Consider the following 16365-nt stretch of genomic DNA (forward strand, 5'->3'; position numbering starts at 1 on the left):
ACCACCCCTTGACAAGGGGTGAATTTCTATAAATCGCCTGGGATTGGGGCCTTAGCTATTCAGATAGCCTTGGAGGAATCAGGAAAGTATTTAGGACTTGGTGTGTATACTGTTAAAGGACATTTATCAAGTCCTTAGCCAGCATAACTTCATTGATTGAGGCACCAGTTCTGCATTCAGACCAGCTCCTACTCGCCATCGTACTTCTGAAGCACCTTTTGAAGCAGAAGGGTCTGTGTTATCAAAACCAGTGCATGGTCAAGACCTCCAGCCACAGGCTTCTTAGATGGAGGATGCATGTGGTGCCAAATGTACCTATGACACTGTACAGCAATTTTTAACATGACTTCCTTAAATTGCACTTGGAGAGAATACATATTTATATAAACTTTGAGCAGAAGACCCTGGAAATTTAAAATCACAATGGAGCTGTCCGTTTTAAATGAAATATCAGCATTTTTATTTAGCTCTTACCCATGTAAACTTTCCCTGAAGTCAGTCAGTAATTTGTCTGGATGATTACTGAGATATGGGACCCTGGATGTACAGGCAGCAGCTTGCTCGTGTAGGATGCTCTCAATGGAGTAACACTAGTTTACGCCACAGAGAATCTGTCCCAGAGATTTTTACTTTTTCTGAAAAACACTTCCCGCTGTGGCAGACATAACGCCATATCAAAGGCATGTGCTGTAATACACAATAAAGATATAGCTTTCATAATTTTCAATTACACTTCCTCTGCAATGATGTTAGTGAATCTCACCCAAAAGTAAATTATTCAGTGCAGATGATATAGAAATCTTTTGATGAGTGTCACTTTTCCATTTAAAGTTTTACCAAGATCTTCTTGGATAAGGGGCACTTTTTTCAAATGACATATTTTATATTTTGTTTCTGTCCCTCACCTTCATTCAGCATGCTGTTTCTACTTTTTAATATACTTTTCTAACAAAACATTGAGTGGCCATTCAAATAGGTCTATTCAGAGGAAGTGCTCATTCATTCAACCAGAAATACTGATATATATGTTTTATTTAGTTTTAAGAATACATTTTTTTTTAATTTTCAGAACATTGAAAGCTGGAGCCAAATATGAAATGGCAACCTTCTTTCAAGGCAGGCTTGGAGGGAGAAGTACTGTGGGCTGCACTGGGAATCCTTTTCTTTCATGTAAATAAATAGTTCATTTACAAGAGCTTTTTAAATGGAAAAACATATCCAATATACCAATACATTTTAACTCAATCATATGGTAAAATATAGCAAACTGAAAAGCTGAATTCCAGAATGTTTTTATCTTTCTTTTCATAAAGTTACAGATACATTGGAATCCAATTTAAAAGAAATTAAATTAAATATCCCTCTAACTTCACAGCTATGTTCTATTTGCTGTATTTCAGATGCATACAATAATTCATTGTTTTATTTTTCCATCTACTCTTTGTTTTCTACTAAGTTACTCAGAATCCTGCCTGTGTGACATGGTCATTAAACAATGTCCTAGGTCTATTTTTATACCATGCCAGCTTCTACTTTTGTGTCTGGCTCTTTGATACATTCCTTATTACTTCATCCAAACTGGCCAAGAATCACCAGTTAGCAGTGCTGTAAGTGTTACATCAATTATTCTTGCTTGGAATAAGATTAGGTAACATGCAACTCTAACCATAACTACTTTTGTAAGCATGGAAGCAAAAGAGGGATCTGGAGGAAGAAAATGAACCTTGAAGATTGTTATGGAGATGCACCCAAACATGGAGAAAACTCTATTCCAGTCTAATAAGTCAGCAAAAATAATCATCATTATCAGTTGGAGTCCGGATGATGAATTTCTAGTAATGAACATACAGATTGAGATAGAGCAAGAAAAGCCTTGAATAGGAAAATCAGCAGCTTGTGTTTGAGGCAACAAGAAAAGGAGGCCAGGGAAGAGTGCGGAGTGAGGGAAGGTCGAAAGGATGGGTTAGGAAAATGATTTCTGTTGCAGCATCCTGATAGGATAAAGGCACAGCAAGTTCATATCCATCAAGGTCAGAGAGAGGGACGTAGCAGCAATGGAGATAAAAGATTACGAAAGTCTGAGAGAGAGAGATTTAGCGTGTGCTGACATACAGGAAAGGCCACGTCTAAGCCATGATATGAGGAAAGACAATATTCTTCATTGTTTTCCTTCTTCAGCCTTAGAAAAATACTGTATATGCCCATATTTCCCTAATTCTTTAAAAGCGGACTGAATCTATCTGCAACTCGTGGCACATGATGTATACCCATGCAAAACCCCAGGCTCCAGCATGTACCACTGAACATCTCAAAAATGTAGCAAAGTATACCTGTTTGTGCTGGCATTTATCCAGTACTTTCCTTCTTGTTTTTGGCACAGCTTAGGCAGTGCAGTGGCTTATTGTAAATAACCCAAAATCACAGGTCAAAGGCAACCTTTGTCCTGTGCATCTTATATACTAAAGACATTTTTTCCTGACACTCTAGAAAATCTTCTTGCAGATTTTTCCTCTCAGCCTGAGTAAGACTTCCCACTATTGCGCAGACACACATAAATTCTTGTCCCCCGCTAGCAATAATTTAACGACAGAAATAYGTGACACTATCTGAACAAATGCCATCAAGAGGTTTCCAGTGGGAAAATACACAGCTGCATTACACTGTCGGGGTCCCATAAGCCTGACTGAAGTTCTACATCTGCGATTGATGCTCAGTCTTTAGAATAATAAGCCACGAAACTTAGTGAATTATAAATCCAATGTATGGATCAGAAATGCTGGGTTCCAGGGTAACAAACCAGTATTAAAATTAAATAAAATATCTGATATAACACAGCCCCTCAGAGATAGTTCATAGAAGAGTGATAGAATAATCAAAGCTGTGGAAAAACCCTTATGTGAAGAGCTGGAAATGACAGGGATGGTTTACCTCAAACRAAAGAGCGTATGAAAGAAGCAGATAATAGAATTGACCGGACCTTCTGGTCTTCTTGACTCAAAACACAGGGGGAACATTAAAAGATGGGAAATCAAGAACTCATACTTGTTTATATTTTCCTTATTTGTTTAAATGCAGCAGAAAGCCCTTGAAGTCTACAACCTTGCAAGGTTCCAAAAGCGGCTGGTCATTTATATAAATGTCAATATACASAGATGTTGTAACTCTGCTCAACAGCCATCTGTTAAACGCAGTATATCATGATCTTAGCCAGTCTTTGACCTTGAGATAGGAGACCAGTGTGGAAAGCAAAAAGCTTATATCTGCTTATTGTTGTATTTTACGTTATAAATTTTGGTGTGCCCAATCTTTTGGGGCTAAGGGGCCACCACCAACCTGCAGACTTTCCTATGGATTTCCACCATAGCAATGGAGAACTGATACACTCATTACTGTTGCCGAAAATCTTGGCTCCARAGATCAGCTGCAGACCATTTACCCTTGCCATATCATATGTCCAGATTCATGGTGCATATTGGGAAAACTGGTATGCACTTTGATTACTGGCCACGTGCTCCCTGTACAGACTGCAAGTGTGCACAGTACTTGAAGGAACGACACCACAGCTCAAAAGACAACGGGACACCCCTTTTCGCAAGCCAGTCTCTCTCTCTGCAAGCCAGCGATCTATCAGAAACGCTATTTCTCACTACCAGAACCGCTCAACTCTGAAAGAAAATTTGTGATTCTCGTTCTTGATTTCCTTTCAACCTGTTTCTCTAAAACAATCTTCCCCTCAGGCAACGTGAGTCTCCAGCCTTTGTTTGGCTGAAGATGTAAATATTTGGGCACTCACAGATTTGATATATATATACATATTTGTTGGAACATTTACCACCTGCTATTCAAAGTTAAATCCATAGATTACAGAAAACAAGTTCTTTATCACTTTTTGTCTAATGTAAAATTAAAGACAGCTGAAAGCCTACAAGCTTTTTCTTGCTTGTAAGTCAGTTCTAGCATAATTACCCCTTTAAGGCTTGAATAGCAGCAAAACACCAGACCTCTGCAAAGGCCCGTTGTCCCAGCCAGAGCCCCAGGAGCTTCTGTGCTCTTGAGGACATGAAAACAGAAGCAGCAGACTAATGAAAGCTCCTCAGTTGTTTTCCCTCACCCGCTAGTGACGAAGGCCCACGTGGCTCCTGGAAGCAGGGAGACCCAGGCTACCCGGGAAGCACCGTATGGCTCCTCCTGAGAACCAGTGCAGATAAGGCTATAGTGATGCATGTCACAGGGTCTTCCTAGCCTCTCTCCCAGAATTAAAATGGGTTTTTGCACGTTTGTAAGATCTTTACACAGCCAAATCCACAATATGAACTAGCTCAGGTCTACCAAACCTACCTCGCATTCCCAGCATGGCTTTTCCTCTATTAGGCATGGAAGCACTACCTGGAACAAGGTCCACCTTGGCCTTGGGACAGGTTTCTCCTCTCTCAAAGCAGCTTATGTTACAGAGAAACTCCTTCAGAGTAATCTAATATCAAACTGGGCTTGATTTTCAGAACTACATACAAGCTTCTTTTGGTTACTTCACTTCTGTGAGCTTCTAAAATATACTTGATAAAAAATGTCCTCCTTAAAAGACACTGGATTTACTTCAGACATTTCAGAATTTTCCAACCCCCTCATGAGCACATTCAGTAAAGGAGTATCAGCATGGTCTCAAAGCCAGCGTCCACTGCTGGCATTTGGGCTGCGAGCAGCAAACCAAATTGTTTAGTGACAGCTCTTTGCACTTGTATATATGTACATTTCTGTATGTATMCAAATCTGTATACGGTGCCTACATGATGCACACATAACGGAATACACAACAGGATAATCAACATCCTGCAACCAAGGCGGTTTGGAAATCTGAGAAGCAGAAGCACTGATAGCTGGTCGTTAAACTGACTGTTTTGATCTGACTGTTATAGGAAAGGAAAGGTATGTCTCTACTCCCTAATGAAAAGGATAGACAGATATTGAAGAAGAGTAAGTTGGACTTTAATTACTGTTTTTGATGTCTGATCTATAACTCCCTAAAAGTTTTGTACAGGAGTAATATGGAAGCATCATAAAATTCCACTGGGATATAGATGAGGTCCAGTTTGCAAAAATATCCTCTTCATAAAGAAGCTCAGTGGCCTCCTTTGCTTGGCAAGCCATCATGAATTTATGATGCATTGCATTTGGAAGGCATCACAGTGCACAGCTGAGGCAAGTTACTGAAATGCAGGGAGAGTAAAAGCAAAATGTTCTGAGAGTGAGGGTGCATATGGGGATGTATTTGAAAAAAATTATATATATATAAATATACACACACATTTGCTAGAGAAAATGTATATGTATTTATAAAAAAAATTCTAAACTTCTCACCAGTCAAAAGTTAAGAAATGATGCAAAACGCATCTGCTTTGATGAGCCTGTTATAAATCTCACAGCCTGCAGCTTTTAACTGACCCTTTCCAGTTCATGAATATTTTAAGCGAACCCAGTTTAATTTAAAACAACCCTGGATCAATATATGCATTTATTTTGGCACCGTTGAAATTTCAGTTCTTTGCATTGTCAAAAGTTGTATCATGCTTCTCCAGTTTGCCTTCAAATCTAGGGTTCATTCAAAGCCGGAGCCCAAATTAGAGATAAACGTACATGGACTGAAACCTAAAAAAGGTCTGTATAGAACCTGGCCACGCAAGACAATTTGGCTAACTATATTTAGAGCAATCCCATGACACAAAATATTTGCTATTGCCCCAATCTGACGCTCAGAGAAACACAGGCACATGCCTGGGGAATAGRTCATTTCCGCTTCGTAAGGGTGCTCAGCGTGGGATATCAGCAAAGAGAAGTTTTGGCATGCCAGGGAAGTCCAAACTACCTAGCTTCAAAAAACACCCCTACTTGTTCCCCCAAGCACCAATGGTGAGAAGGGGTGGCCAGCCCATGGACACACAGCACCCCTGACCTGCACGCCTGTCCCTTCCCCAGGGAAATGGAGTTTAACYGACCCCAGACCACTACTGCCATGAACATCCTCTGGGGTAAGTCCTCTTGTCTGTACAACACTTTGCTTCCTCCAGGTGTGCAAAGAGAATCGGAGGCTGAGAACTGCAAGCCTGACAAATTATTCTTTGGAGACTTTTAAGCGTTTGGACCGCTTGTATAACTTTGCAACACTTCCATAGGTCTTGCAAAAAAAAAAAAAAAAAAAAAAAGTTATTTATTAAAATAACTCCAAACATATTACCCAGTTTAAAACTTAATGGAATTAACAACTGTCCACTGTCCCACAAATCAGCATTCTTCACCTCTCATCCTCATGCCAGTGATATGTATTTCTTAATAACTAACTGCAGTGAAAATTAAATCCTGCCTCCCCTTAGAGTTGATGAGAGTTTTGCTCTGAGTCATAATTTATTAAGTACTTATGTTTTTTCTTCCTAGCKCTGTTCTTTTTTTTCAAAAGTTTTCTTGAAAGACACTAACATCTACTCTATTGTACTAAATATGTTTTTCATTTTGAAATCTCTCTTTCAATAGATCTCCATCTATTGCGAAATTCATTTGGTGCCACTAACATAAGGCAGATCCTGTATTAATCCAAGCAGCATACTTCTAAATGCTGTTAACGTTCAAAGCAGTGAAGGCGGACTGTAGTCGTCATCTTACCTGGTGGCCCCCAGCAGCAGCTGGCTCCCCGGTGCCCTGGGAGACTCTTGTGAGTGCAACATGTATCAGAGCCTCCCCACGAGCACTGACATGGATTTACAGGTGTCCACTGCAAGGGCTGTGGAGGGTCCCACTTCCCAGGCATAATTTTTGTGCCCGAAGAACATCCCTTTCGTTATGAAGGTCAACTTAKGTCAGATTCCAGGTGCTTTGATAAAGAGAAAAACTGCTAGTCATTTTAAGTGCAATGAGTAACAGATACTAAGATAARCCTGCATTGCAACACCAACTTTTGTTGGTGTTGCGAGGCATAAAAAGACAAAAACACCAACAAGTTTTACATTGGACATGTATTTGGAGGGTTTATTCAAAGTATGGACTGCCTGTATAGCCAACCTCTAARGAAATACCCATATAAACATCCAGCCTGTAGCTTCATTAAGATGCTCTCTGACTCTATGGGAAGTCCRTAACAATCTCTATAGAAAGAATGCAATCAATATGTTATTGAGAAGATAAGTTATTGTCAACTCTAACGTTTAAATATTCATCTACTTGTACCAACATCTTGTCTGTTACTGAAACAACAGAAATATTCAAAGATTAACTCTACATAAAAGACTCAGTAATTTTTTTCTCCAATTCCTTGTTTTTCTCTCGTCAGTTCTACGAACAGTTGTTAAGTAGAACAGGTTGGCATTTTTTCATCAAAACGTTACTTATTTGAAAAATGGGTCTTGGAACAAACCAAGACTTTTGCAGAAAATTTTCATTTTGGGGAAATTTTTCAGCTTGTTGTCAAGAAAAGTGAAAACTGAAAAGAACTCATTTTCCAGGATACACAATAGTTCTGAATATATAATCAAAAGAGCTAAAAGAACCAGACGGTATTTGTTTTAATCCAAAGAATTTGAAAGGAGAGAATATAAAAGGACTCATATTAACTGCAAGCACATTTATGAGGAGCTTCAGAAGAGAGAAGATTTGCCTCTTGATTCAGGACCACAAGACTAACTCCAGAAAGTACCAGAAGAGAGAAGGAGAAAGGACARCTTCCTGGCATTTGTGACCCACTGAAGCYATTTGTATCAGTTAGAAGAAACTTCCCAACATTTCTGCAGTGAAGAGATTTGGTTAAAATTAGAAACAAAGAAAAACTTGATGTAAAAGACTAAGGAGCATGTGAAATTCTTGGACAGAAAGATGTTGAAGTTCACTGAAGCTTGTGTTCGGCATGGTGCTCCTTGGAGGCTCCAAGTGTAAAGAACATTTTTGCCACAAGAGACAAAAGTAAAATTGATGAAACCACTGTAAACGGAGAGAAAAATTGATCTCCCATACCAGCGCATTCCCCTGGGAAATCCTGCTGAAGAGCACTGATGTAGTTTCTTGCAAGATGGTGAGCAATTTTACATGAGATTTGGAAAAAAAAACTTCTGGTAGTGAACTTAGTCCCAGAACTAGTCCATTTATTACAACATAGCCATTATGTAGCATATCAAAAGTAACACTTCAAACACCTTATTTTGCAGGTAAGCATTGAAGTAAAGCTGGTAACCATTTCTTAGGTGGGATCTGAACATCAGAATTGGATGAGTGATATGACAGTAAGAGAAGCAACACAGACACACCATGCTGTCATCAGGAGAGGTTTGTAATGAAATAGCATTGTATTTGCCATTTTGCTATTTACCAAAAGCCTTGTTTTAATCAGGGCTGTAATTAAAGCCCTTAATCATTCTGAACAGTTTCAAATGAATGGTTTCTCTCATGCATTAACATATTATTTATGCGACAAGTGTATATGCATGGAAGTGTCCACAGTCTGTCCGGACATAGGAAGCAGCCTATTGAAATACAAATCTATTTGCTGGTATTTTAACACAAATCTGAAAGTACTACTTTACACGTTTAAGAAGCTGTTACAAACTGTCAAGTAAAAAAATATGCGTCTTGTGAATTAATGAGGCTTCCTAAAGACACAAACTGTGTCTGCACACAGCACACTATGCTTGTGAATGGGGAGCAAATAGAGCATGGCAAAAAGCATTTGCAGCTGTAGTGTGGGACCTTGTCCTGAAGGGCATCCTCCGGCGGAGGGTGTCATCCGCACGCTAAAGCCAGCGTGGGCTGAAWCAGTCCTCACCGAGCCTGGGTACAGGGAAGGGCAGGAGCAGAAGTGGGAGGGACTGGGGGCTGTACCCTTCCCTTTTTCCTGGATATGTTTCCAGGCCATCCCTAGATTTAAGGATGAAGCATATTTTCAGGCAAGAAAGAGACTGAGGCAGAAGTTACTCATACTCACCCATGAACCAGAGTCTTCCTGCGTTTGCTACCACCACGTCGCCCCAATAAATTCATGACACCACAAACTTCATGGGCTGCAACTGAGCATGCGACTGGGAGCCCCATGTGGTCCTCATCTGAATGTCACTGGGGTGGCAAGTAAATGAAAGCTAAATTTGGGCCTCTGTATTGATAGAGATTTCTGGCTAGTCCATGTGCACCGTCACTAAGCTCAGCTGGATCCTTCTTCACTCCTCTCCGTTTGTCTTTGTGCCATGGGGCCACAGCAGGAGTACTAGCAGGAGGCAGCAGCAAGGAGTAGGTCAGCTGGGGCAGAGAGGGAAAGGAAGGGCTCTAAAGTAGAGGAAAGAGATACTGAATGGAGAAAAGAGACAGGGTGGGTAAAGATCTAGTGGTAAACACTCACTGTGATTTGAGAGTTCACAATTTCAACCCATTCTGGTGAAAATGTGTATGTTCTCAGGCTCTGCATTGTGGTCCTCTAAGGAACAACTGCTTTAAAGAGTTAAAATAGTGTGGGAATTAATACATAATCAGATTTATACTCACGGTGTAAAACCCATATGGTATTAGGCAAGGCTAAGAAAGGTATCTCATTTTCAGTCCTCAGCTCTTTGCATTTTCCCTCCCTACAACTGTTTAGCGTTCTCTCTCAAAGATCAAAAACTTCTTGTTCCCCGGTGCTACCTCTCCCTTCTGTTTCTCCATTTGCTGGCTGGAAAGGCGGCAAGACCCTTCCAGATCTTTTCACTCACTAAAGGGATGGGAAAGGAGATCCCTTTCTACCTTGCTAGCCAAAGGTGAGCAGCAATTTGTCACAAAACCTTTTCCCCTAGGGGAATTGCTGATTTCTTTAAGAAAATGTTCAGAAAGGGGTTTTGGTGAACATCCAGCAAAATATTGGCATGTTTCCTATGAAGAACAGGCGGACTCATAGCACCAAATGGTCAGTGTGCTGGAGAGGGGAGCAAAGGGGTCTGCACAGAGAAGCCCTGGCAGATGGGCACACATCCTTAGCTGGGCATTTGGGGGTTTGGGCCTCCCAGAAAGTGGAAATCCATGAGGATGCGTCCCTCATGGGACCTGGAAGGTCCAGTTTCCTTGACGTGCAGCAGAGAGCCCCAAGAGCCACATCTCACGATGCACAGTTTTCTCTCCTGCTCTGCGCTGGGAATTTGAATGATTCCCACTGCATTTGCTCCAGTTATATGTTGAAAGAGATAAGCAAAACACACCTGTATGAAATGCTTTGCTGACCTCCTACCCTTCAGCTTTTCACATACACACACACTCAAGGCACCCATCACCCAGATGTCCTCCAGCAAGTGAAACGTGCATGTGCACTTCAGGGCCAGGGCGCAGGCTGCCATCAGATAGGTACGCTAGGTCACCAGCCGTGGGTCACCAGATGTCACCTGCAGTGCCTGCGCCTTCAGAGGTGTCAGCTCAACACGTTTTGTTCAGGGTGACCGGCGATGGATGGATGAGCTAAAGGTATAAAGTCCCCCTTTGTCCTCGGAGCCTATGACAAAATTTAGTCCCACTTCCATGTCAAGCTTAAGTCTGCATTTTAACATATACTTCGAGGAGACTGTGTTAAAAAAAAATCTAATATTATGCTTTTGAATAGAGAATTTACCTAAGTAAATAATTATTTTTAAACCCAAGATTTAGGCAGCTTTAGTATTCCACATTATGCTAATGTTTGACAATTACTAAGTGTGGGTATCAGCCAGTATTTTTTTTTTAAGTTTAATTTAAAGCAATTTGACATGGAAAGGTTATTACTTTAGTTGCCAATAAAAGCTGTACTTTTAACATAAGTGTACACCAAGCCCTAGGGTATGTGACTATTATCTTTTCTGCAATTATGTGGTGTTCTACATAAATGTTAAAAAAAAAACTTAGAAATATCAAAAGTACTAACTTAGATACAATATAAAAGTTGAATAGATAAAATGGGAAACCCAGCTCCCGCAGACACAACACAGGTTTAGGTTTCCTCCTAGAGGTAATCCTGGGAACGACGTCTTCTGGCTTTGCCCGAAAACAACAATTTCGGCACTACCGTCCCCGCACAAACACCGGGGAGGCTGAATATTGATTTCTTTTCTAAATATTCCAACTAAATACAGATGTTTCCATTTTGCAACTTCACCGTCATTCCCCAGAAAGGCGTCTTCTTTCAAAAGATTTTCTTTTTTTTTTTTTTTTTAACTGTGAAAATAATTTACAGGGAATAATTTACGGGGAAAAAGTTTTTTTTTTTTTTTAACCATCCCTCTTCAGCTTCAGATTTTATATGAAGGGAAATAGCGATTCACCATCCACTCGATGGCTCTGCCACCAAAGAGATCCCACGCGCATAGCGGCGAGTGAGATACAAAACCCAGGGGAGCACCGAAAGCACAGCCCAAACTCAAAGTTTGTGCCTGTAAGGCCAAAGCACCCAGCACGATCTCCAATGCCTTCAAAGAGAAACCAACCCCTTTCCTGAGGAAACGGTCCCTGCAGGGTGGCGATGCTGTTCGCGGCTGCCCCGAAGCACAGAAATCCCAAACACACTTGTATGGAGGTCCCAGAAGACCAGGCGGCACGAAGTCACCCTCTCTCCGTAAAGCCAACGGAGGTGGCCGTGGTCATCCAGGCCCATCTGGGAGGAGATGAGGATGATTCTGGCTGCTGCCTCCACCAGGGAAGACAAGGGGCAGAGCCAGGGTCCTCGCGGCCTCAGGGTGCACCAGCATCTCCCGGGGTCCCATGAAGCTCCAGCCCCCAGCTCCAGCCCTTGATCACGCGAACTTGCACCTCTCCTCCACCCTTCAGCAGCAGAACCCTCTGTTCCAAACACCTCAGGCTGCTTGGTTAAGAGACAGTGCAGGGTTTTTTTTGTTTGTTTTTAAGACAGTCTGTTTTTTTTTTTTTTCTGTCTGGCTTTTGTTTATAAAGTTAATCTGGAGCTTGTGAAAGTCACAGTACGACCCGTGTCGACTGAAAAATCTTCTTCCCAAAAACACGCAGCACCGAGGCAATGAAAGCTTGGCCTCCTGCAATGTCCTGCCAGCGCATTTTGGTGTTAATGTGCAGCAACAGTCTCCAGACAGAAGAAGTGAGTTCATCCTCAGCAGCCTGTTCAGCCCTTCATCTTTCTCCTGAGAAAGTGAGAACATTGGTTGTAGCTCCAGTGCCAACTGCAGTTCATGTTTCAAATTAGCTCAAGTTTGTTATTTTACACTTTAGGTAGAAGCTGCAAGGAACTGTTCACCAGCGACCATATACAGGCCCCTCTAGGATGCCTTGGAAGAGCTCCTGATGAGTTCACCAATGTTTGCACATTAACTTTGGGGGGCGAAGCCAGCCAGAGGGATATGAGAGCTGCACCAAGCCCTCCAGAGCATGACACAAAATGATGCAAGTGTGGGAGCTAAGAGAGAGAGGTTGTGTGAGCCCAGAAAAATAATAAAACATTTAAATCCTTAATTGTTTTTCTTGAAGATTTATCCAAAATTGAGCTCTCCATAAGCTTGTGAGCTTGCAGAGCATTGTCAATAAATTAGATCATGCACACAAGGCAGTGATTTCAAGCCAAAAAGCTCTAGCCATGAGTCGCTTAACAGCAACACTCCCCAGAAAAATGGCTCAAGATGAAACATGAGATATGTATTAATTATCAATGGTCTAATAGAAAATTTAATGAAGACAAGTATCTTCTTGCACTTTATCCACGATAACGATGATAGTACGTCAGTGATATGCATACCTTACAACGTGGCRGTGAATGTCAACTCTGAAGCCATTATAGCAATTCACCACAATAACGGCTAGCCAATGTGTGGACTTGTAGCACTTAATCAAAGTAACGACATTTATCCACAATTATTTATGTTATGGTAACAAAGAGCTGCCAAATGCAAAACAAATGACATGAGGATTTGCAAGTGGATTCCTTCCCGTAAATTCTCCTTAGGTTATGCTTAAGGGCCATCAGGATGGAAGACTGTATAAATTCAGAATTATCAACAGTGTTGTTATTGTGCCACGTTTTACTGCCTATAAGCAATGAACCCTATGGCTGAAATGAGCTCTTTAGCTGGTGTAATCACATTGAGATCATTGGATTTGGTCCTGATAGGCACCTGAAAATGGTCTTCAGAATTTTACAGGGGAAAAAAAAGATTAAAAGAAGATTTTTGCTTGCATCTGCCTATTCATCCGCCTGAAAACAAAGACCCAGTTGTACCAACACTTAAACGTGTATTTAGCTTAAAGTATGTGAGCAGTCCCTATTCACTTCAATGGGCTTTGAATTAGAGCCATTATAATTACTAAACACGATTCTCTGCTAAATGCAGTACTTTTCTTTTAGGGGCATTTATGTGGGTGTTTGTATAAAAACACTGTCAAAAACTAAGAGCAGCAGTAAATATAAAATGGCAACATTCAGGTTCAAATGCAATGAACTAATTTATTTTTTTTAACACTACATTCAACTGTTTTTCACCACTCACAGATGTCACTGAAAAAACTTGAATTAAAAAAATAGCCTAAGAACAATACACTACACAGACCAGCTAATATTCATTGCTTTAAAAATGCCCCCCATTAAACTAAATAATAGCCAAATCTTGCTGCAGCAAATGTGCCTTTATATCATTAAATAGTAATTTAATAGAAATCTGAATACCTAGTGAAAAACACCAAAATGTTTTAAATGAAGAATTGCCTTTTTTTTTTTTTTTGCCTTATATGAGTCTCCAAAGCAACATCTGAAAGAAGAAAACAACCATTTCGTATTAGCTGGTTGTTTATCCACATGGGCCCAAATTGGTATATATAAACTCATAGAAACTCTATTATATACTTTACAAAGTGAATTATGCAATGATACCTTTTTACGTATAGCAGATAGAAGTTGCCACGCTGTGAAATGCTGGGCATTTGGGGGAGAAGCTAAAGCAATTCAGCTTGGGGACTGAGGGCTTTTCCTATCTACCCACTAAAGCCTAAAAGGTTTTAGAGACCCTCCGGAGGAGGAAAGCATGGAGATGGCTCTCACCACAGGCTCTGCCCACCTTCAATGACCAGATTGTGGCCCGTCATGTAATCGGAGGTTTTGGTGGCCAGGTAGACAACGGCAGCCTGCAGGTCCATCACCTGGGCCAGCCGTCCGGTAGGGATGTCCACCAGCCAGTGTTGCACCAGCAGCCCCAGGTCCATGGACCAGATGAGCGGCATGTCTACGACTCCCTAGAAAGAGCGCACACGCTGTTATTTTATTACCGGGTTTCATCGAAACGGAAGCTAGCGCTTAAAAGAGTGCTAATTAGGAAAGAAAACCACAAAATAACTCAGAGGGAGAGCCCCAAGTTAGACCTCCTCTATATCTACTAAAAGTCAGAACGACAAACTTCGGTCGTGATTTTCTTTCTCGTTGCCTTACACCACTGCTAGAAGTTTTACACCACTTAGAAGTTTTCTTCTAAAGTGAATCCCCACATATTGTATCCTTGGCTAACAGAGCTGCCCCCGTACTTTTAGGTTGCTCACGTAATATCCAGTTTCCCTTTTCCTGCAGAAACAAGCACGTCACGGGAATCGAGAGCGACCAGAACCGCTTCTGTCGCTGTGCTCAGGAACCCTCTTCCTTTTCCCAATTTCTTTTTTCAGCGCTTCACAGCATAACGTTACACAGCGTGTTTGCACACAGCCGAGCACTGAAAACAGCCCAACTTTCCATATGTCAAAAAAACAGCGAAAACAAAAGCCAGCACCTTTCCCAGCCCTAGATCCTCTTTGCAAAAAAAAGAAGAGGCAAAGACAAGCGCAGCACGCTGAGTGCAATTTCCCCGTAAACGAATACCTCGACAAATCACAACACACTTACCTGTCTTGCTGGGCTTACATTAATGAGTGACTACACCATCTATTAAAACTCCGCTAAGTTCATTTTCCTCAGGTGCCCTAAAAATGAGTGATGCTATAGAAAGCACAGTACAGGACTAACATTTGGCTGGCTTTTATGACTTTAACTGCAACTGATTTGTCATACTCCTCCCTAACAACATATTTGTATTTTGTGAAATGTATAATTTTTTCAGCCCCTGAACAAATATATTTACATAACTGTGTCTAACGAGAAATTACATTTAACTTCTCAGAAATGACAATAACTAAAACCTGAACTGCCAATTCCACTTCATTAGTGTGGTAGAAATGCATTCCAAATGTTAATAAAAATTCCAACATGCTGATAAATTAGCGCTTCTAAGGAGCATGTGACACCTTGGTTAACATATTCAACCTCAATTATATTTCTCTTCAGCACCCTGTTATCTGGAACCTTTGCTGGCAATCAGAGGTGCTGTTTTTCAGCGGCCAATTTTCTAGATAATGTAGCTTATCAACACTGTGGGTAAACTTGCCAATGAAATCAGGCTGCACTGAACCACACACACGCTAATTGCATCTCTTTTTTATGCATATTTACAGACTGTCACTTCAAAGAAATCAGTGGCCCATTGAGGCAGCCAGTTAGCTGGAAGAATTGCCTCTTGCAAATGAAAATTAGCAAACAAGCTAGTGATAAATATGAAATGAACAAAGTATAAAAATGCCCGTTTTGTTCTGAAACTTCATCGGCATCCCAATTTATACTTCCAAGGAAATAATTTTTTGAGACACACTGGATTCTGGGTATGATATTTACCTTTTGTTTTAAATGAAGTCTGAAATCTTCTATTTACTCTGGTACAAAGTGGAACTAATGCAGACTTTCCCCCAAATGTTTCTGTTTTCGCTAATCAGGCAGGATTTAAATGTCAGCTTTATTTTTTATTGTAATCATCAGTAAAAACCAAAGCAGTTCAGGAACACTGAGCAATGCAGCTTGGTTAAGCTCTGGCAATGTAGTAAAATCAAACACATTCCGGGACAGGACTGCAGACGGTTCACTTATTTCCCCTAAGCACAGTCTCCCGCTCTCCTCCTCACTTGACCAAACTCCTTGAGAACTGTTTTTTCTTTTTTTTTCTGAGACAAACACACTTTGAGCAGCAGAAGTGAAATATGTTGGACTCCTTTCTCTTAAATGTCTTTCTCTGTGCTTACAAAATCATTGGAAGAATCATTTTGGCTTACACTGTCAGAGATCGGAATAAGACCCACACTATGCTCTTTTTAATTTACATATATGCTTTAATCCAAAGGGGAACGTGGATTACAAAATATGACACATGTTCTTCCAGCATAGCAAGTATAGATAATACAGATTTTGCTAAAAAGAGGATCCTTTTTCATCTATTTGGAAAACTGATCCTTGGTCTAATCGCTGCCACCTGTAAATCACAGAACTATACCTCTTGGTGGACTTTTCTTTAATTTTGCTTCAAGTAGTAAAAATTTTGATGC

Source organism: Apteryx rowi, unplaced genomic scaffold, assembly GCF_003343035.1.
Source record: "Apteryx rowi isolate R43461 unplaced genomic scaffold, aptRow1 scaffold_4, whole genome shotgun sequence".
NCBI lineage: Eukaryota > Metazoa > Chordata > Aves > Apterygiformes > Apterygidae > Apteryx > Apteryx rowi.